Source organism: Thermobia domestica, chromosome 15 (genome assembly GCF_964235325.1).
Source record: "Thermobia domestica chromosome 15, izTheDome1.hap1.1, whole genome shotgun sequence".
Classification (NCBI taxonomy): Eukaryota; Metazoa; Arthropoda; class Insecta; order Zygentoma; family Lepismatidae; genus Thermobia; species Thermobia domestica.
In genome coordinates this window covers 105,850,476-105,873,163 of record NC_137468.1, presented here as the reverse complement: position 1 = coordinate 105,873,163, position 22,688 = coordinate 105,850,476, and the positions used below count along the sequence as shown (strand labels likewise).

General features: G+C 34.9%; 1 long non-coding RNA gene across 3 annotated transcripts in view; it reads left to right on the top strand.

Moving 5' to 3' along the window:
- The window catches only part of LOC145671181 (uncharacterized), a 527,654-nt gene that overhangs the window by 204,150 nt on the left and 300,816 nt on the right, over nucleotides 1–22,688 (top strand). The window contains exon 2 of one of the 3 annotated variants that reach the window (XR_014128465.1): nucleotides 1,393–2,295. The exons of the other annotated variants lie outside the window; for them this stretch is intronic. This is a non-coding gene — a long non-coding RNA (uncharacterized LOC145671181). Of the gene's footprint in view, nucleotides 1–1,392; nucleotides 2,296–22,688 lie in introns of those variants that run through there. 3 annotated transcript variants of the gene reach the window in all.

Sequence of the window (22,688 nt, the reverse complement as noted above, 5' to 3'; positions counted from 1 at the left end):
CGAGAAATAAACTATGTTTCATACCCGAGCTCACTCAGAGACAGGCTCGGCTCGGCCCTGCTTTTATGTGTACTTGATAATTTCCGACCGGATTGAAACGAAATTTGGTGGACAAGTAGCCCATCGTCTAAGGACTAACACTCGCTATATTTAGTGGTTAAGGTTGGCCAGGAACATGCTTGGTTTGGCAACATATACAGGTTGCACGTCAGAAGCATCTGAGTTCGATTCAGTTGACTTGTCGTCCTTCTCAATGTCAGAAGGATGGTATTTATTGCATGCGATCGATAAAACTTATCCAATTTTGATCAAGATTGGGAAGGTGATAGAGGTTCGAGCTCTGTATACATAGGAAATATTGTGGTAGGCAGTACTTTGGTTCCTGATTTACTAGCCATCAAAGTGGGGTCTCAACTTAGCAAAACGTCCATTATATTACTATACTATCAACGATACTAATCCGATCGTGACCAAATATGGGATGATAGTATTACTCGTCTTCGACTTATTGACCACCAAATTTGGAATTTGTTTATAGAAATGACAAAATTTCACTAAATCACAATTGATAAACCCATTCGATGTTGATCGAGTTTAATAAGAAGGTAAAAGATTACGAGATTTGTACATATTCGAGCATAGTATGAAATATTATACTGGACTGATCTCTAGTTTCCAAGTTATTGGTAATCGATATTGGATTTAAACTCGGTGAAATCAAGAAATTTCACCAAAAGCGATTAATGAAACTCATTTGGCGTGATGGTGGGCCTTTATAAGTTTAATATGCATGTAAAATATGATATTGGGCAAATCTTTGATTCTCGAGTTATTTGCTGTTGAAGTTGAGTCCAAACCCCAAATTTGATAGCGCATAAATTAAGAACCAAATCACAGAATTTCACACGCAGATTGAGCTTGTTAAAGTCTTTTAATATTTCAAATATGATCAAGTGGAGACCCTCAATTCTCGAGTTATTGGCCACCAAATTTCGGGCTTGGACTTAACAGACTTGTTACAGGAACCAAGTGCAGTTTATATTTATATTTATAATCAAGATTTGCTAAAAATCAATAAAGGATGATTTTTTTCCTGCTATAGCGAAATTTATCAGTTCATTATGTATTGATGGTGCTCAGCAATATGCATACATTATTACAATTTACGAACCTTAGTTTTATGTTAAATTATATGCTCCTATTGTTGTACCTGTACATCAAATATTGTAAAGGGTTTGGATCACTACGAGGCAATTCGCCTAATTTGGATTCTCCCTGTATGCCATTTTCATTTATTGAATCTTCATTTTGTTTATTAGTTAAATAAAAATACGAGAGTCTTCACATTTTTCCATTTTACTTAATTGCTAAGTCATTACTTTTCCCTTATAGCTTGTTTTCTGAATACAACCACAGCCAGGGCCGAATTTAAGGAAAGGGTGAAAAGATGCACGTGCACCCCCTTTGTTGTAAATATACACTACCTAAAGTGAGAAGTTAGCAGTGAGTTTTGAAAATCAATAGTTTTTCAATTTACTGAAGGTTGAAGAAAAAGAATTCATCGAGAGCAAACACATCATTTCAAAAGGAATTCCTCATTCACATCACAGATACCTAAAGACATTAAAAAAAAACTCAAATTTAATTAAAATGTACTGGTAGTTATTGGTGCACTCCCCTCAGAGAATCCTGGATTCCGCCCTGACCACAGCCATGACTTTCTTAGCGTAATTGGTTCCATATTTTCGATTCTTACAATGCAATGCTGAGGTAGCACGAATGGTCAACAGGGTTTGATTTTAAGTTTAGAGTCCATTTAAGGAGCAAAGCTCTATGAGACGTACACCTACAACTTAACGTGGAATTTCAACCACACGACTTCCTGCCGAAAACTGAACTCGATCTCTCACGGCAAAGTCGCGTATGCTAACAGCTTAGCCACAAGGCAGCCCACCAACACGAAGGACTTCGCAAAGGAACGTTGAACAAAACTCCTGGACAGGGGCTATTGTACACTCTAACATGACAGGGGATTAAGAGTGTAGCACGAAGTTGATTTAATAGTGATTCCTTTATTAAAGACGTGAGACCAGCCACAACCTTACCATCAGCTGTATGACAGAGGTGTCATACTGTCAAAGAACAGTTACCATTTTTTTATCTTGCAAGAGTCTAATTATTTCATGATCCAGTGAAGGAAGAAGTCACAACGTGCGTAATAGAGACTCAGGTTCAAGCTCCTACGAGACTGATTGCTGATCGATAGGTGATAGTCATGGCCACAGAATCGTAGAAGAATTTTACGGCCAACTCACCGAAGGAGTCCGTTTTCATGGCTGAGGTACAGTAGAACCATTCCCTTACCCTATTATTTGCGTCTCTTAGATCTTTCTATTAAATCATTGTTAGGGCAGAATCTTCTATAGTTTTGGTGCGCATGCATTCTTCTAGAGAAGAAGAAAAAGAAGTAGAATGTTGAAACATTCTAGAAGTTTGTGGAACATAGTTTGTAATAGAATATGTGGTCTTGAAATTAGTTTTATACTGTTAGTGTTTCTTGTGACACTGATTAATAGTTAAATACATATACCTTGAGTTAAATACACAGTAAAAAGTATAACGCTGCTATAACAAGTATCTGCACATAACAAAAGTGTAAAGATGTTTAAAAGAAGAAAAAAAAAACAATAGTGTATTATGTGGATTGTTTAAATTCAGATTATATAGTTTTAGCTGAGATGTACCAAGTATTTGTTCATGGTTCTATTTTTTTTAATGTTTTTGTTTGTATCTTCCTTTACGTGAAATTAATGGTTTATTAAAGTGCATATTCGTATTTACATTTTGGTACTAATTGGCTTTGGTAAGAGATTATATATATGGGAAAATTTATAAGTCGTTAGGCCTAAGAAGTAGTTAATAGTGAACGATACGATTAAAGTGCATAATGCAGCCTCCATCACATATACAAATATCACAGGTGTAACAGATGGCGCAGTCTTGGAAAAGATCGACGACTCCAAGATCATGCGAGGACAGGTGCATAAGTAAAGTTTAGTTCGACTAAATATCTGAAGAATTGTACAAAGGTGGTATCTGAAGAATCGTACATCCTATGCAGATGTCGAAGCTGTGTGCTCATTTGGAGCTTTGTGCTCATATTAGAGCTGTGTGTTCAGTGAAAGCTCAGCAGGAGCTTTTAGAGGAGATGTGTGCCTAGTTGGTGCTCAAGAGGAGTTCTGTGCTCAGGGCTTAGGAGGAGCTTTTAGAGGAGCTAAGTGCTCAGTAAGAACTGTTTGCTCAGTGAAGCTCAGGAGGAGCTTTGAGAGGAGCGAAGTACTCAGTAGGAGCTGTCTGCTAAGTGGAAGCTCAGGAGGAGCTTTGAGAGGAGCGAAGTGCCTAATTGGAGCTGTGTGCTCAGTTGGGTCCTTATGCTCAGATTAAAGTGAGCTTTGTGCTCAGGAGGAGCTGTGTGCTCAAAAGGAGTTTAGAGCTCAGAAGCATTAAGATGTCGAGGTGCTTCAAAACAGGAAAGCTATGTCAGTGAGTAGGTTGCTGATCTCAAAGGTTGAACGAGAAGTACGGAAGGGGTATTTACGAAGAACCGAGGAAAATGTTAGGAGTTAAATGTTTGCGGAGACCCGGGGAAGATGTTGGTATTTAAGTGCTGTAACAAGTAGCTGCACGTAACAAAAGTGTAAAGATGTTTAAAAGAGGAAAAAATAATAGTGTATTATGTGGATTGTTTAAATTCAGATTATATAGTTTTAGCTAACACAAGATGTACTATGTATTTGTTCATGGTTCTATATTTTATAAATATGTTTTTTGTTTTATTAGCTTTTAATTGAATTGATTGTAACAAAGTATACATTCATATTTAGAATTTGGTAATAATTGGTTTCAGTGGGAAGTTCTATATACAGCAAAATTTATGTCGTTAGGCCTAACTTGTAAGCCTAACATTATAAGAGAACGTTGCGGTTAAACTATATAATGCAACACTCACCATAAACAATTTTTACAGGTGTAACATTCATGATTTGGGGTGTTTCATTGTGATCATCAACGTTGTTTATTTGATTGCTGTACACATTTGGCTCCAGATTGAAATCTCTTGCAATGCTAAGAACCATTTCGTTATTTTCTCAGTTTAGAACCCTTTTGTAGAAGCTAATTTTAGAGTTTTTTTGTCCAGTTTTCAATACATCAAGAATATTTGTAGGACATTTTATTTGGAAAACATTATACATAGTGGACAGTCTTCTATTCGACTAAATAGCTAATAATAGATTCGTATGGCTTGATGGTTCATAAAATCTTAGTAGCTGCAAGTGGGTTTCCTGTTCGAAATATGAGAATTGATTTCTGGTAGTAATATTGGCGAGTGTAGTTCAATGGGTAGGGCCAATATTTAGAAGTTGTAGGTAAATAATGACGTGGGTTTCATCGTTAGAGGAAAATAAACAACGATAGATACGATCTGCTTAACAGTGTATTTTGCTACATATACAGCACATAAATAACTAACCATCTCTCAGCAAAATAAAAACTGCAAATTATTTATTGGGATTGAAGGACATTTTTTAGCACCATAAAGTCAGATTTTACTGTTTTCTAAAAAAGCTCGCGTGATAATTTATTCCCAATCATTTTGTTCATTTTGATGTGAGCTATCTGCTAATATACGCATGCCTTATTTTTGAACAATATTTTAATTACAAAGAAATTAAGTTTTAAGGCGTAATGACAATTTTAGGCTACATACATTAATCATACTATGTGATGTAATCTTCCTAGTGCCCTAATAATGAAATTAATGAACTTATACAGTAGACTATGACTCTCAGTAGTCTGTATTCTCAGTAACCCGGTCCCAACATCTGGCGTCTGCCACATAAAGTTGCAACAATCTATCAACGATTATATTTGTTTATACTGTAGTAGCGGAAAAATAACTTACATACAGAATTCTTGTGGCTTCCGTTTATTGTTGCTTGTAAAGAGGTTGTGTGATAGTACATCCTACCGTCGAGCATCTTCATTGCTTCAACTGAAAATTTGGAACACGCTTCATAGTGGGAGATAATCTACGTACAATCTCAAGCATTAGGCTCCTAAGTTTCTCTATTTTTTCTGTAATAATGTATGGAACCTTATATTTAGTAAATTATAGTACCCGTATGTGTTAAATTCAATTTCAGACACTCAATAATTCGACACTTTTGCTAATCTAGTGGCCCCGCATAGCGTAGTCGCTAACGCTCTCGCCTTCGGTGCGAGCGGTCCCGGTGAGGCACTCGGTCGAAAAAGTGTAAAACGCTTTTTCAGGCCAGCCATCCTGAGTGAGGTTTTCCAGGGTTTTTCTCATTCACACCAGGCAAATGCCAGGGTGGTACCTAACTTATAGGTCCCAGGCCGCTTCCTTCCTTCCCTTTCCCCGGATAGTGTGCTCGCCGAGAGACGTCATTCGTAATACATGACGGGCTAAATGGCCATAGATGTCGAAATCCCAGAAATCTCAATCCTAAATCCTAACTTTTGCTAATCTAGCACCATTCTTTGCAAGAAGTGGTCGGATTAGTGAGAGTCTAATGTACAATATTTCATAAGCATTCATTTTAAGATTTACAAAGAAATATGTTTTTCCCCTTTTCTCGAAAACTACTCATAGGGTTTTGCACTTATATAATAATTTTATTCATTTCAATAAGACTTGTTGATTGGTATATGTAGTATCTTTGAACATGTTTTTCCGTTCTACTCTAATAATACTGTCAAATTTGACATACATAAAACAATTTTATATAAATATAATCAATGTTATTTTTCCCTTAATTGAATGAAAATAAATATTATTGCTTTGTGTTTTCCTAATAATTATGAATTTTTCTTTGAAAGTGTTTGTTTTTTTAAACTGACTTCTATAATGTGTTTTCATGAAAAGAGAGTTATTTGTTTATATATTTAGTTTAGCACAGCACTACAGCGTAGCAATAGGGGGTAGCGGGTCTTGAGCTGAACTTGAGATTCAACTTCATGAGATATTGGTGAAAGTCTAGTTGAATTGAGTTGATTTTTAGTTTAACATCCCGTTCAGCAACGAAACTATATGGGACGTGGACCTACTGATTAACGTAGAATCTGAACCACGTGGTTTCCGCCGGGAATCGAACCTGCGTTTCCCACGCCAAAGGCGCGTACGCTAACTGCTCAGCCAAAAAGCAGCTCTTGGTGGAAATCGAATCCAGGTTTCTAAACTAAAGTAGGTAATTTTATGCATTTAGCAACGAGAATTTTCATTTCATAAAAGAAACGGAAGATTTTAAAAGCATTATCTCGTTAGTGTCGATGAAGTCGGCCCCTTAGCTTGAAAAAGATATCAACATTACTTTTCTATATACTTATAAAATAATACTAAAGTAATAACTATGAAATGAAAATAGAATATTTTCCGAGGACTTGGAAAGTGATTTATTGTTATATATTGGGCCATCTGACTGTAAAGGAATATTGAAGAAAATTCTCCATGTATAATATGAAAGTTTATTTTAGTGTTAGTAGTGAAATGTCAACAAAATCAGATTGAATGTTGCGGGTTGCCGAGACAGAGTATTGCAGCTAGAACGGTCTGATCACGAATAGATTTCTATTTATTATTATTATTATTATTATTATTATTATTATTATTATTATTATTATTTGGTGGCTATTTTATGACACTGTTTCTTTCTTCGAAATGACACGTTTTTAATTACTTTCTGGCGGAACAGCTTATATTAAGAAGTTGCATAACTTATACTATAACTGTTGTAAATGGAGACTATCATGTAAGAAGAAACAGGAATGGGAAAATCGATTACATTTGGCGGAAATATTTAGAGACAAAGTTTCTGTGTCATGATTAAGTGGTTAGTGAGACGACCGCGGAACAATCAAATCTTTGACGTTCTAGTAATGATAACGATTAATTCCAATTATAAAAAGGGAACATGCCAGTCTATGCATCATATTTTCCCACAATGTTATACAACCTTGCTCAAGAGATTTGCAATGTTAGTTATGAAAAGAGAAAGGGCACAATAGGAATTAATTATAATATCTCAGCGGATCACGATAATTAATATTAGTCATGGTAGTAGATGTCGCTACGTGCAATGACTTGTCTTCCTGATGCTAATAGATGTCGCTATCTTTAGATTGTTGTGTATAAAAGAACTTGTATAATTGCATTAAAAATATGGAATGGAGTTCGGGAGGTTGGAGGGCATTTTTTTAATAAAAGTAATAATAAATGAACACAATAAATTTCTTAAATGCAAGTAACTAGAGCTTTTGAAATTAAGGACGATCTTAACATATAGTGTACAAAAGGCCAAAGGCTTGGATCCAAGAACTAGTATTAGTAACTCGTAAGTGACCATAATATTTTTAATCGTCATCATCAACATTATAGTCTTTTACGTTACTTTTAGTTTCTTCCATATCTCATTAAATTTTCATCAAACTTAATTTCTCACAATAATCAGTTAGTTAGCATACTTATACTAGTGTGTGCATAATTTTGCCTGTTTCATGATAATTATAGTAAAATATATACTTCAATGACACTTGAGATGGGCTTTTTTTTAAAGGTTATCAAATACATGTAGACTCTATTGCTTGAGGTTGAACTTGTCTAATAATAAATCTATAAAAGTAAACTAATAAAATTAAATATAATCTGCGCATGGGGCTTGTGGATGTATACTCTGTGATAACAGGAGAAAAAATCAACGATAAGTTTGGTAAAATCCTCATATTTTGATAATGTATAGAGTGCATATTCTTTCTAATAATTAGTACTCCATTACTGTGGTTTTAAAAATGTTACAATAATATTAGGATGCAATCAGAAAATATGTCTAAAGAGGGAAAATATGTCTACAGGACATATATAACAATAAATTTCATTGAGCTGAATACGGTTATATTGGTGAATGTAAATCCTAATGTGTAGTTTCGGAGAGATTTTGTAAACCTAAAACATGCTGTAAGACAACCACGCTACCAATTGAAACGAAATTGATTCTGAAGAATAGCCTAATTAAGATTTTCATTATGGCACTAGCAAGATGACAATATACAGTATAGGGAAAGAGATACTTTATAGCTCATGAACACACAAACTTTATTTTTTGTGTAAGTATAATATGTTAGGGAGAAAGTGCGTTTCAAAAGTGAACAAGCCGATGTTAGCTGTTGTCATTGGCGGATGGGTGTGTAAAGTGCGTTAAGTCAAAAATTAGTGTTCTAGAGAAATTGCATTTGAAAGTTGATATATAAATTCAAAATCCGGTTTTGAAAAAATGATTAGCTCTTGTAGGTCTTCATGTTAACAAGACTGTTTTTTGGATGTATGTCTGGAACCCAAAATCGGATTTTTGGAACTACATCTGAACTTTCAAATGCGATTTTTCTGAAATACTAACTTTTGACTTAACACACTTTACACACCTACCTGCCATATATAGTCTGTACAAACGGGATTTATAAATTGAAGCAGGGGAGAGAAACCTAGATTACAATGGTTGCTATCTGAATTTCAAGCTCTTAATTTCTTTCTTTCTTTCTTTTTTTTTCACAATTTTACTTTTTGACAATTTTTAGTGAGTTAGAGTCCAACACACTTGTTTCTGCCGCGATCGTTGCACAGCACAGTGTTGCAATCTAAGTATCCAAAAGAATAACTACCAAGCATTGTACAAGAAAAAATATACTAACGTAAATGAATAACATGTACAGCCTATTAATAAAGAGAGAGCTTACCTTATTCCAATGGCTACAAACATATTAAGGCTAAGACACTGGTACACTGGTACACTTCACGCATTAATTAGTCTAATTCTTTTATTCCTGACAAGTTCTCCCCAATCTCCGAGGCCGTGTCAGTTGATTCAGGATCTCCTGAGAAGTCCTCAATCTCCGAGGCTGTGTCAGTTGATTCAGGGTCCACGTAAATTATGAAAGGTGCCGATGCAGCATTATCTTCATATTCATCTATCAGCCCCTCGCGCTCCATAAACTCATTCTCGATCTCTTCCACAAGACGACACCTTGAGCCCCATTCTTCGCTTGTGACACTCTCAAATTTGCATTGTGCGAGCTGCATGACCGCATCCAAATTAAAGGTTGTGTTGTGATATGCCACCCAGTTTTTCACTAGTGCCCATATTTTTTCTATTGGTTTTAATTCAGGGTGATATGGTGGAAATCTTAATACACAATGTCCGTATTCATTTAGCAAGGAGTCAACTTTGTAGGTTACATGTTTAGGTTTGTGTAATTTGATTAATTCGTACAGCTCAGGTCGTGTCATGTCAGGCATGAAAGGTAACCCCTTTTCTTGAAGCCATCTCTGCATATCTTTTTTTTTAAAGAATCTTGAGTCGGGGCAGGATTTAATTGCGCGTTGTGATACGAGGCATTGTCTAAAACAATAACAGATCTGGGTGAAAGATTAGGAATTAGTTTTCCTCGAAGCCATTTCATGAAATTATCGCTGTTCATGTCATCGTGGTAGTCCCCTGATTTCGAATTAGATTTAAACATTAGTAAAGCGTTAGGAACAAACCCATCCTTACCTCACGCGTGAACTATCACAAGACGTCGTCCCTTGGACAAAGCCACCCGAAAACATTTGCCAGAATCATCTGACCAACCATATTCTGGAGTATGAGAACTATGTAAGTATGTTTCATCTACATATATGATTGGTCGTCCTTCCCGCCTAAAATGCCTTATTTGTCTCAAGAACCGCGTTCTTTAAGCACAAATCTCTTGCTTTTCGGTTAAAATGGTTCTATTATTTGGTGTCTTCCTCCACTTAAAACCCAGCTTATGCAGTAAGCATCTCAAACTGTCTTTACTACCCGCAAAATTTAATTCTTCTTGTAATGTCGTGTGCAATTTCCTAAGTGTTGGCAGTTGCTTTTCACGCATAGCATAGTCATACACACACTTACAGATGACACATTCATCGAAATTGTCCACTGAAGATTTAGGTGCTGGTTTTGGTCTTCTCTTTCCAGGAGTAGAGAATGATGTGGAGGGCCCTTCTGACGACTCAAGAACTTTTCTTTCCTTGCACAATTCCTCGAATTGTTCGTTCCGGGACCCCGGTTGCAGCTGCCGCTCTTTTACCAAAATGTTTAATTGGAATATTAACACCTTCAATAGCTTCCATCTTCAGAAATGAATGAACATTATTCACAATTTCTCTCGCTTGGCTATGTAAAGTCTTTGTTTTCAATTTAGACAACACTGGAGGCATTGTCCAAATAAACGTTTTTACAAGCGTAAAACTTAAAAAACTAGGAATAGGCTATCTACAAAGCTTTCAACACTAAAAAAACACTCCGAGCTTGCTTTTTTTTTAAAGGCTGTCTTCACCACAGTTCGAAAAACGCGCGCACTTAGAAAAAGGTACTTCAACACCACTAATCTCTATTGTCATATGCTAATAAGTTTTTTTAACAATGATTTTTCTAGAAAGAAATCTTGCAGAATACTTCTGCTTCTGAAAGGTATATTTTTGCTGCTTTCTTCTGCCGTTGGCAACACTACACTTTATTCAGCGAATTATAGTTCAGCATGAAAAGAACAATATGCGTCATAATGAAAGGTGTCATGCGCAGTTGCCAAACTTCAGCGAAAAGGAGAGAGAACGATATGGAATATAAATTCGCATAGACTTTTAAATTATCTTTCCTCCTCGGTGTCAAGAATTTAACTGACTATTGTGGCAACATAGCAGGTGCTAGAAACAAGGGGGCGAAGAAATGCATGTAAGAAGGGCGGGGTGTGAAACATTTGTATCGCGGCAGAGAGTTCTGTGTCAAGCTCTACGAATTTAAGTAACTTAGAACAAACAAAAAACATCTGGGGCCAACAACAGACATTATTTATTATAATTTTAGTGTAATCAGTGGAACTTAATAACATAAAGTAATAATATAATATTAGAGGTTTCAGCTGCTCTTTCAGCTGAAACTGTGGCGCCCATCGCTCAAGGAAGTTGGGTACTAGGAACTACTAAAAGCAAGAACGTATCAAATCATTCAGAGTGCGTGAGTCTCATAGAATCAGCCAATGACACACTTAGCTGATGCCAATGATGCCAGTAGCAGACGAAGCAGTTAGTTACAACTCTAGCCGGTAGTGTCACAGAGTCACTTCCGTTGCACTGTGGGAAAGATTTGAACTTCCATTAGGAATATAGTGAATGATTCATCAGGGTAATCAGCGCTTAATAACAAGCTATCCCGCTTATTGACCATTTTGGTTACAGTTCTTACCAACCCTGATGATAAAGCCCTGATGATGTAATACCCGCAAAGATTAAATAGAATAGAATAGAAATAACAAGATTTTACAGTGAAGTTTATATCAGGATATTTACGTAGTGAGGATATCGATTACTCATAAGTAAGATTATATCAGATGCATATAAAATAATCAGATTATATTAATTAAAGATAATAGTTAACGGAAAATTTCAGGAAGGTAATGATCATAATCTTATATAGCTCGTATAATAGCTGTGACTTCGGAACGCGTACTAGTCTTATAGTTAGGTAAATAGTTATAGCATTCTCTACTACCATACACTCCATTCAGCGATAGTAATTAATTGACAGTTCAACGTTGAAGTCTGCTTATCTCTCTGTCGGTAAGAAAAATCAAAAGGTTCTCAATTTACAATTTTTTACATAGTAATATTATCTAAAGACGAGACAAAGTTGATCTTGATAGATCACACAGAGCTGAACAAAATAAATGTTTGAAGATATATATGTATTAGAAAATCGAGGGAAAAGAACTATTGTGGCGCTAAAATGTATGTCGTCCTTTGCCAATACTAATTGATATTTCTGCAGAATCAAATTATACTAATTGTTGTTGTTCTTACTCTAACACACATACTTCTGAAAGTGGCATATTTACTTCTCTGATTTTACATCAATACGAGCTTCTTTATTGAGACTCAATTACATAAGGTTAAAATCGGAGGAGATTAGAATAGTGAGTTACCTTAAAAAACACTAACTTCAGTCGCCTTTAACATTTACAGTTCGCGGCATTGAAAATATTACAAAAATTGTAGGTCCAAATTACTAACGAACTCTTGTGCCATGTGCTTATGCATTCAGAAACACACACCACAATCGACAGCTACTTCTGGTATTCATTCCAACTCATCCCCTTTGTCTAAAGCAGTCTGTGTGACGTTATATACTGTTTCCATTCAGACAAAATAATAATAATAATAATAATAATAATAATAATAATAATAATAATAATGTTTTCAAGCTTAATTGCTCTAAAACTGTCTCTTTCGTTCATTTGTTCCGAAATGCAACTGCAGAGCCTGAATAAAACAATTGTCACTAAATGTTCCCATAGCTTCATAAATGCCTTTATTTGCTCCCAAAATCTGTAATGTGGACGCAGAGCTCTAGAAAGTACTGACAGAAATGAGTGTTATTCAATGAATAATTTCATTTTGTTTCCCAGTAATTGCAAGCAAATATTCCAGGAGCGTCATTTGGGCAGGACAACAGAATGTAATTCCTCCTTCTTTGAGTGTGATAAACATATTGTTTGATCAAATGTATAGTAAAACACAGATATTGAGATATACAAAGAAAAACTCGTATGCCGGCGCAAAATATCCTACCCGTAACAAAATTTAAAATGACGCTGCTTTAGCAACAAACGTAGTGTTATAATAGTACATTGCTAGAGCACTTATATTTGGTTTCAAGACTCGAACGTTTGATCCCAAGCCATGTGCGTTCATAGTGGACGACTTGGAAAGAGAGAGAGAGAGAGATTGAGAGTGCTATTCAAATAGGTGAAAATATAAGGGAATAATTTACATGTTGAAGTTTAGAATTGGAGAAAAATGATCGGATCCATATTATGACGAAATTTGTGATTTTGTGAAACAGAAGAAGGAAAGTTTCCGAACTTGCAAGGATAACATCAGGAAGTTGTCGAATTAAGGCCGGGGAAATCCTTGTAGAGCATTAGATGATTACGAAGGGAAAGAAAGATCTTAAGATCTGGAGAATTAAGAATTTTTAAAAAATCTTCAGCTTCCTGTTAGTCAAAGTTTCTGAACCTAGCGTTATCAGTGAAATTGTCCTTGGAAAATTATACTCCGAAACAAATCTTTTTATATGAAGGGAACTTTCTCACAACCCTAAAGGAATATCAGTCAAGAAGAAATTTTATGTGAAGTCGAAGACACGAAGCAATTTACTTCAATCAATGAGCTCGTGCATTTCTCAATTTCATGTTTCTTTCACAGGATATTCTGTTAAAAAGAACTTCTTGAATACACTTTTTGTCCGTCGTCAATATTAGTAGAAACTGGCTGATTTTACAATCTAATTTGCCGCTATTCTGACCAAACTCTTTTGTGCCGTGAGAAATGTGACAACTGTTTTTCCTCGCGAGACTTGTTCTTCATTTAAATAAATCTCATCGTGTGTCTTCGAAGGATACCGAATATTACTTAGCCTGATTATTACAGATCCAATTCCAAATCTGGAGGTTTCAACAGCTGTGTAAGTAGTAATTTTCGGGTTTGATGATTATGCTATTCGTACTTAAAGTAAAAAATATATATTTTGGTTTGCGCTATGCCAATGGCAACTTTAGGAAATACCTGGCAGTACCCTCTGTATAATATAATAATAATAATAAGGTATGTTGGCATGGAACAAAAATGAAGTACTTAAATACCGTATTTAACAGACCAGTTGTCCAAGTCATGACCTCAAAAATAAAGTATTTCAAGTTGTGAACATTGAATCATGTGATATTTATGTTTAGATTCTTGAATAATAAGTTGGGAAAAATCTTGTAATGCAAGGATAAATTGTCGCAGTTTTATAAGTGTTCCTCTCCCTTGATAGCAAACTGGCTGTGACTCAGACTAACGATTGCAATTTCATTTCACTGGATCCCATTCGAGTTACAAGTTGCTGCTCAAAAGACTAGAAATGAACATTCAGAATTTTATCAGTGAGAATGCATTCATTCAAAGGTTGAAACTATTCTCAGCGAATTCTCAGAGTTAGAAAACAATTATAATCAGTTACCTTTTGTTACTGCTAAAGCCCTTACAAAACAATGAATGAATCAGTCAGAGAGAAGGAATATTCGGTTCGTTTCACGAAAACCTTGAAGTCTTTGAGAACCTACAGGGAGATAATCTATTCGATTTTCATCACATGTAATAAAAGGACATTATTTGTTCAGTGAATAGAGAGAAGAATATTATTTCTTCACTTTTTGTCCACATTCTGTATTTAACCTACGGAAACTATCTTTTCTACAACCTGTAATGTATTATTATAGGAAACAATGTGGAAGATGTTCTGCAGCATGTTGAAATCTCTTTGAGTATATACTTTTACACCGAAAGATCCATTTCGCTGATGAATTGTTAGTCACTAAGGACGCTAAGAACGATAGCTTTATAAAATCCTTAATTAGATTATCCTCTACAAAGGAACAAACTCATAGAAATTCCGCTCCCGTTTAAAGATGCTGAAGAAGTCAAATGATGCATTTTGATCTACGAGGGATACTTTCAAAGTTTTGAGATTTTTTTTAAAGATTTTAATTTCATTAACTTTCATCTTATTTCATTGTAGATTTTGATTGACTTTCGTTTAGCTATATATACTTCCCTCAATGCGAAGCTATTTCTTTTCAAGGCATCTTCAACGAACTTTCTCGGTGTATCACTTTTCCATTGGTCTACAACGTGCTTATCATTTATATTCGGAAATTGAACACCACGCACAGGTTTCTTGATCGATGTTTGTCATTAGGAACAAAATCTGGCTAATAATGTTGAGCTATTTCCAAGCGCAGATCTTCTAAAGCTTCCTTTGTTTTGGGAGTGGTATGTATTTTTTCATTATTATATTACGGAAATCGTTCGTTAAGGAACTTTTCTAAACTGAGAAAAATCCGTTCTCCGGACAGCGGTATATTGTTCAAATATACGAAATCCTTTTGCTTACTGGGGGCCGCGGTGGCTTAGTGGTAGAGCGTTCACCTCTGGTGCTTGGGGTCCCGGGTTCAAACCCTGCTTCCGCCAAGTGAACTTTGTGGTAGACAAACACCGTGTGCGTGGGTTTTCTCGGGGTGCTCCCGTTTCATACCCACTTTCTTCATTCCACCCTTTCATTCATCTCTCATTATCACTGTCTCCTTTAGCCTAACCGGCATAACCGTGGGACGTAAAACTCAAAGATTTCATTTCATTTTTCCTCTTGCTTAATACAGAAATCAGTATGGAGCATATGTTACCCATATGCTACATAGGCACTGCCCCTAGATGTTACATCATGCCGTTGCAGAATGTCTGACATCTAACAGTCTTCCGTATATCACATATATTCCGTATACTTAGGCTACATTCGTTAGCTATATGTTATATACGCCCATTTGTATGTGAGATCCTGACCGCCTATACTGTTACATACGGAAAGTACGTATAGATGAAACACTTATACAGAAAGTATTATAGAACATGCGTTTTCAGTTATACGTCTGCTGTACGTTAAGTACAAAATTACAGGAATTATGCATGTAACCTACGTTTTTAAGTACCGCCTGATTTTTTTCTCAGTGTAGTCGTGTTTCATAAGTACCTGTCGAAGAGGACTTAACAAAGGTTAGAATATGAGGCGTTCCTAGCAGTAAGGGTAAACTTAAAAAAGGTTTGTTTCTTGAAAATTTCTTACTAGTAAACTTTGGATGATCGAAATAATCATAAATTTATATTGGAACTGTATTGTTTTAAGGAAAAGACGAAAAAAGGTATTCATGTAGATGCGAGAATGGACTGTCATAATCAATTAGGTTTTTGTATTACTCAGGATATCTGAAATGAACATAAACAATTATTTTTTGAGTATTCACATCGCACATAATAACCTTCTGTTTAGTTCACTCTTACTATCCAGCAATACCTCATGATTTAATTGCGGTTCCTTGCTAGTAATCCACCTAGATTATTCCATCATAATATCGTAATACTTACATCATTACTGAAAGCAGGTATTATTTCTTCTGTTTGCAGAGATACTGCTTCTGGTCTATGCCAATATTCAGACGAAGGTTTGGTTTTCAGATTAAAGTATGAGATTCGTGTATCTTGTCAGTAGTTATTATTCGTTACCAGAATGAGTCTTTGTAGAGAACTAAAAGTTCTTTCAATTGGTGGCAAAAATTAGGGATGCGCAGTTTTTGTTCTGTCCCAGTAGACGATTGAAACTTTGTTTCAAAAACGCCATGAGTTATCTCATGAACAGACGCTATACTGGAACTTACGTCTCGAATATCTATTAGTCTATCTTTCATCACAAGGTTCTTCACAAGAGCTATGCTATCTCGTTTAAATCTGTGTCACTGGTCTTGTTGCAAGCGTGCATCTCTTCGTTGCATGTAATCTCTGTCGACGGAAGAGTCAACAACACATTACAGTAGTTCTGATTCCACTTTAAATTGCAGGTTCACATGTCACATAGCCTCGGTACTGAAAAAGGACGCTAGACTTCAACAATGAAAAAATAATACCAAAAATTAACTGTACCTTTGGGCTTTTGAGTTTAGCAGACTTGCCAAAGGCTCCTTATCATCTTTGCATACAAAAGGAATAACGATTCAATCGGTGTTCCATTTTAAAAATTAACTCTTCATAAACACAGCTATACTCACAGAAAGGCTAAATAATAGTAACTGATATTGACTTATATAGTTGAACAAGCCTTTCAAAATTTGTTTAGACAATGAAGCATTAGTTCATCACGTATTTTGGATATTCACTAATTTCCTCTCACTGTGTATAATATAATCTGTTAGTTCCTTTACTGGGAAACTTTTCTGTTCGGGATCATTTATATCATCTAAGAATTTAACTCTAACCCTTATAATTTAGATTCCTGATACCTTTAGTGAAGAGCCTAGATGATCGTATTACATGACAAATAGAATTGACGATTTTCTAATATTTAGTGGAGAGGTAAAGTTCTCCACATATTAATTCACTGTCCACTGAGAGAAAACAATATTACGCACTGACTCTTTCTCGTTAATTTTTGAATACACATCTTCTTTGCTGTATAATGCTTTTTGCTTTTTCTTTTTAAGGATTAGAGAATAATGTTTTGAAAGACAATAAATTGAGTGAAGCTGAATTACAGTACAAGAGATTCTTTTGTTATTTTTTTATTACATTCTAAACTAAAATTAAGACCAATTACTAGGGTATGTTTATATGAATATGAATTTCCTCTGGGTGATGTTTAAAGGTGAATTCCATATAACAAAGCATAAAAAATCTCTCTCTATACTGTGTAATAAAAATATCTGTAACATGTTCCTTCGTGTGATTTTTCATAAGCGTGTGTAGATCTACTGATTGTGGAGAGATTTCCGTAATTGAATCATTCCAGAACAAGCGCTGAATATTTTAAAAATTTATTGGTATTCAATAGGGCTTTCGCTGGGAGTTAAAATATTTCAGGAGAATCTTTTTCCTTTTATATTCCCATGAACACATCTATGGTTTAATTGACATTCGGTGACTCACTTGATAATAAAGGATGTACGTACATAAATGAATATAGCTTTTTGAGGTATTTAATTACACGTTAACTAACTACAACAAACTCATGTTGAATGAAAGAATAATATCTCCACTTTACCTTACTACTCAGATAAAATATTAATTATCACTGAGCACATGATCAAGAAAGTCATTTTCCTGCTGCAACATTTGAATTGGAGGGCACAGTGTAGACAATAGGATTTAAAGCTTATAACATTTGTAAGCGGTAGGGACGCCTATGTGCCTTCTTGAGACTTTCCGTACTGTCATAACTGGCATTATAAATTCACGACTGGACTTCTTAAGACCTTTTTAGGACTTCGTACGAACGACTCCCTAACGCGCTCAACATTCTCCTTGGACACTACTGGTCATACCTGACACAAACAGTTGGTCGTTTCAAATTGGTTCTGCCATTGGCGAATATTGTTGACATTTGAGGAATCACGACTAAACTCCTACGGAACACATGTTGAGCTGTAATAACTGATTTACAACAAGCAAACTGCAAAACACAAAATACCTTCTATTGAGGAGTTGCCATCTTCGTTACTGTCGGTGCCAAACAAAAACAAAGATATCTGCGCGCATGCGTACAGCTAAAACTGTCTTTCTTGCTCTTTAATTTGAAGCTGCAAGCAACTTAGTACACGTTATCTTCTGTATAAACAAGACAAACTGCTACATTCATTTATGTACACCCACTAACAACACCAAGTTGTCACTCTCATCGAAGTTTAAGGTAATTTAATTTTCTGTAATTATTATAATGAAAAGAATCCCTCTGTATCTATTATTATTTAAGAATAATGGGATTTGTATTTTGCTTTATGAAATTACCTTGATATTACCTTTTTCTTTTCCTTTATTGTCCAAACCAAACTAATAAATTGCTACTCTCTCTTTTGGCGATCGACAATAGAAATTTTAAACATCAACCTATGAGTAACCTAAGTAGGATGATAGGCCTACGAATAGTTATAAATAGTTCCAAGACAGCGTAATGAAGCGAATAATTGACGCAAGAAATTAGGAATGAATACAAATGTTGCCACAAGTTTCTAGAGTACATTTACGTTATTATTATTAAATTATTTTTTTTATTTATTTTGCATATTTCCCTTTCGTTTTCTAATTTTTTACCTCTTACCTATTTTTTCAATAATGAAATGCTTGTTCTTCAAAATGACGGGGAAATATTAAGAAAATGCAGAAACTCTTCTACTCTGTTGGAACTTAAAGCTTTAATGAACACAACGTAGTATCTTTAGTTTTTAAAGATTCATAGATTTACGACCTGTGTCAGTATGTATCCAGCAGTATGAGATGTTGAGTCACGAAACATTGTTTCATGCAATTTTCCAAATTTATTTCTGATTAAAAGAGAAAATCCATTCAATGGTATTGGAAACGTGAAGAATTGGGTAATCGATTTCGATAGACTATTTGAAGAAGAGCATATCATTCAATCATTCATAATATAGATTTAATCAGGTTTGTATATATATTATGGTATGGTATAGGCATGTAAGCATAATTTTCAGTTTGTCCATGTAACAGATTTGGTTTTGCCTGACTTTTGCATTCGTATTACCAATGTGAAATTTTCATATCAAACATGTCGAAAATAAACCGTAAATATATTGTTATTAGGACGTAATGTATGGCAGTATATTCATTATGAACATTTAGTGAAGATGGATTGTAATGAACTTTGTGTCTGTATCATTTTTGAAAAATTAGTATTGCGACTTTTTCTTGGCGTTATAGACGCCAACAACCTCACTATCCTACTAATAGAATTGCAGTAAGGTATTTATTGTTTGATGTTTTTTCTCTCAAAAGTTATAATGGGAGTGACATTGACAGATGAGTTTCTATTATCCGATAAATTCGGGAAATTGGACGTAAGGATAGTGCATACCAATGGTGTTATGAATCGTTCTTAGGGTACACTACAAATAGGAAATTTCATAAAACATTGTATAATTTGTTTAAATGTAAATAATTTTGTTATCAATATATAAGGCAACCTTATGTACGTAAGTTTAAGTTGGAAGTTGGGCAGTTTATAAAGTAGTATATTTTATCAAACACCTTTTTCAATGTCAAACAGTAGTACACAAAATAGTTGGTGCTTATTATAATAAGTTGGAATTGTTATGACTAGTCGGAGAAAATCATTACGAACGTTAAAAGGGAGTCGAAATCTGCTTGGTGGTTAGACTACAATCATGATTGCTGAAATAAAAATGTAGTTTTCCGACTAAAATCCTTTCAAATATTTTGCTTAATATTAGTATAATTCGTATTGGTTTGCTTGAATCCGTTAGTGGAACATATGCTCACCTTTGAAAATAGCAAGCCTTAATGTTCTCCACTCTGGAGGATAATGTCCTGTTCGCAATATGAAGTTGTATAACATAAAAATATCTATCAGGACAGTTTCTGGAATGGCAATAAGTGATATTGCCTTAGTACGGTTGAAACACAGTTATCAGTAATTTTGGCGTCATTTCCAATGACTGTTTGAGCGATGCGTTTATTAAGTTCATTCTCTGTTGTGTATGAGATATCGACGTAAAGTATGACTGTTTAGGATTAAGCAGTGTATTGCTCTCAAAACATTAGGTGGAATTATGATAGAATACGGAGTTCAAGTTCCTTTTAATAGGTTTCCAAATGCGTTCGTTTTGTCATCATTGGACCGACAGTTTCTGGCACTGAAAGGATATTTGTATTTCGTATATTTTCTGCTTAATAGATTACTTTTACTAGAATTTCATTGGGTTGCGTTCCTATTCCACGTAAATTTATCATTTATCATGTTTTACATAATTTTAGACTCGGATTTTGTCAACTTACGTGTAGAGCTCCGACATCTCGAGTGTATAAATTATCTATGGGAATATTTTAGGTAGACTAGAAAGCTTTACTATGAGTGTATGTGTTTTAATGAGAAATGTGTGATTCATGATTGTAGTTGATTGTGGTGAAAAAGGCTGGCATGGTATGGTGAGAGTTGAGATTTCCATTTTGTTCAGTTCGTCTCGGTATCCACTCTATTACACTTGGTTGTGGGAATTTATAAAGCTATCTCATTGAGGAACTGCCATAGAGTTGAGAATTACGATATCTAACGACAACGAAATTGGATTATGGTTGCTTCCAATGGAGTCTAATATAATGATACTGCTATACGGCATCGAAGAGCTGGATATCACAATATCGGATGTGATATTGAATATAGGTTTACAATATCGTAGTAGTTATATAATTTGTTCCTACTTTCTTTCTCTAACACTGTCTTATACAAGTTGTTACTTATTTGTTCCACTGTATATATTAATATCCGTCATCATGATAAGTCTTTATTTCATTAATACACTGGAGGATCTGTTATGATATAGATTCGTTTGGTTTGATAAAAGTTTAAAATATGAACGTCATATTCAGACATATCTAGACCCTATAATAGATTGTTTTGATGAAATGTGATGTGATCATTCATTCATTCATTCATTCATTCATTCATGACCGAATACCTAACTTACTTAATGGCCTATAAAATCCGAAGGTTTCATGTCTCATTCACAAAGTTCCTCATTCATTTATGCCCTTAGTTAGCGGATCAAGTTCTACGTTGTATTTCTATTTCTGCATGATCTATTTTAATATTTTCCTTCCATCTGCGCCTGGGTCATCCTAATGGCCCTTTTCGGATTGGGTTTCAAGTTAAACTTTTAAAAGCATTACTACTTTTTTTCACTCTGACTATATGCTTCCTAGACTTAATGCTCTAATAATGTAAGGTAAAAGGTATAAATGATTTAGATCCTAATTATGAAGTTTCAATCATTCCACTTTCCTGTCCCTCTTAGGTCCGAATATTTGCCTCTTGGTTTTTATTTTCAAATTCTTTCAGTCTGCATTCTTACCTCAAAGTAAGCGACCATGTCTCGCAACCATAGAGTGCAACAGGTATAACCAGGGTCAGTATTTTTAGGGGAGAAATGGGGAAGCGAGAGAGAGATTATACATCTATATTGGAATCAACACAAAGAAAAGGAGAATAAATGGTGTATTATATTTAACAACATTGAGCAGTTAAGTTGCATGTTTCCTATTTCAATATCAAACGCCTGTGGATGTACTAAATCTTCCTCATATAAGTGCAGCGGTGGCGTGTTGTTTGCCACGACTCGATTTTTGTGTTGTTTGTCACGGTTTTGTCACAGTATTTGCATTCTGATCTTATCATCCCATTATTGTGAAAATTCATCCATCTCTTGAGTAAAAGTAAGGGTTGCCAGGCATCCCTGTTTTTGATCCTTTGAGACAAGTAGTAAATGTTCTCGCCTTTGGGACGAGAGAAATCTCATTAGATTCGCAGCTGAGAAAGAACATTAAACTCCAAACAAATGAATACAAAACATCATTAATATCACAATAGCTTAGTAAATTGATATAATTGCATTTTCTCTTTTAACGGAGTTCTTAATATCGTCTCCTGTTATATAATGTTCTGTTTTCCGTTATACTACGCGACTAAAGAACTGGGTTGCATATACTTCAGAAAAATGAGATTAAATATTTCAATTTTACATTCCACTATTATGCCGTGTAAACTAAAGGATATGGTAATTATGAGAATGAATAAAAAAATAATGTAATGAAGAAAATCGGAGAAAGTAGAAGAACCCCAAGTAAACTTACGCACACGGTGTTTGTCCACCACAAAACTCACTTCGCGCAAGCTGGAAATGCTTAATCTCTGAGACATCTTTGCCCCTGTATGATAACAAATACATATATAATAGTGCAGACGGTCGCAAGGATAGGAAAAGTTGCAATAGGCTAAATTTTTGTATTACTAATAGACTAAATTTCCTTCCTCTCATCAAAAGTGTTTAAAAGATCGCCAAATCCACATTTTTAAATCTAATTTTGTTTAATTTGATCTCTAGAAAAGTTATGAAATGTTTTTAAAAATCCCGCCTCCTCCGGAGGG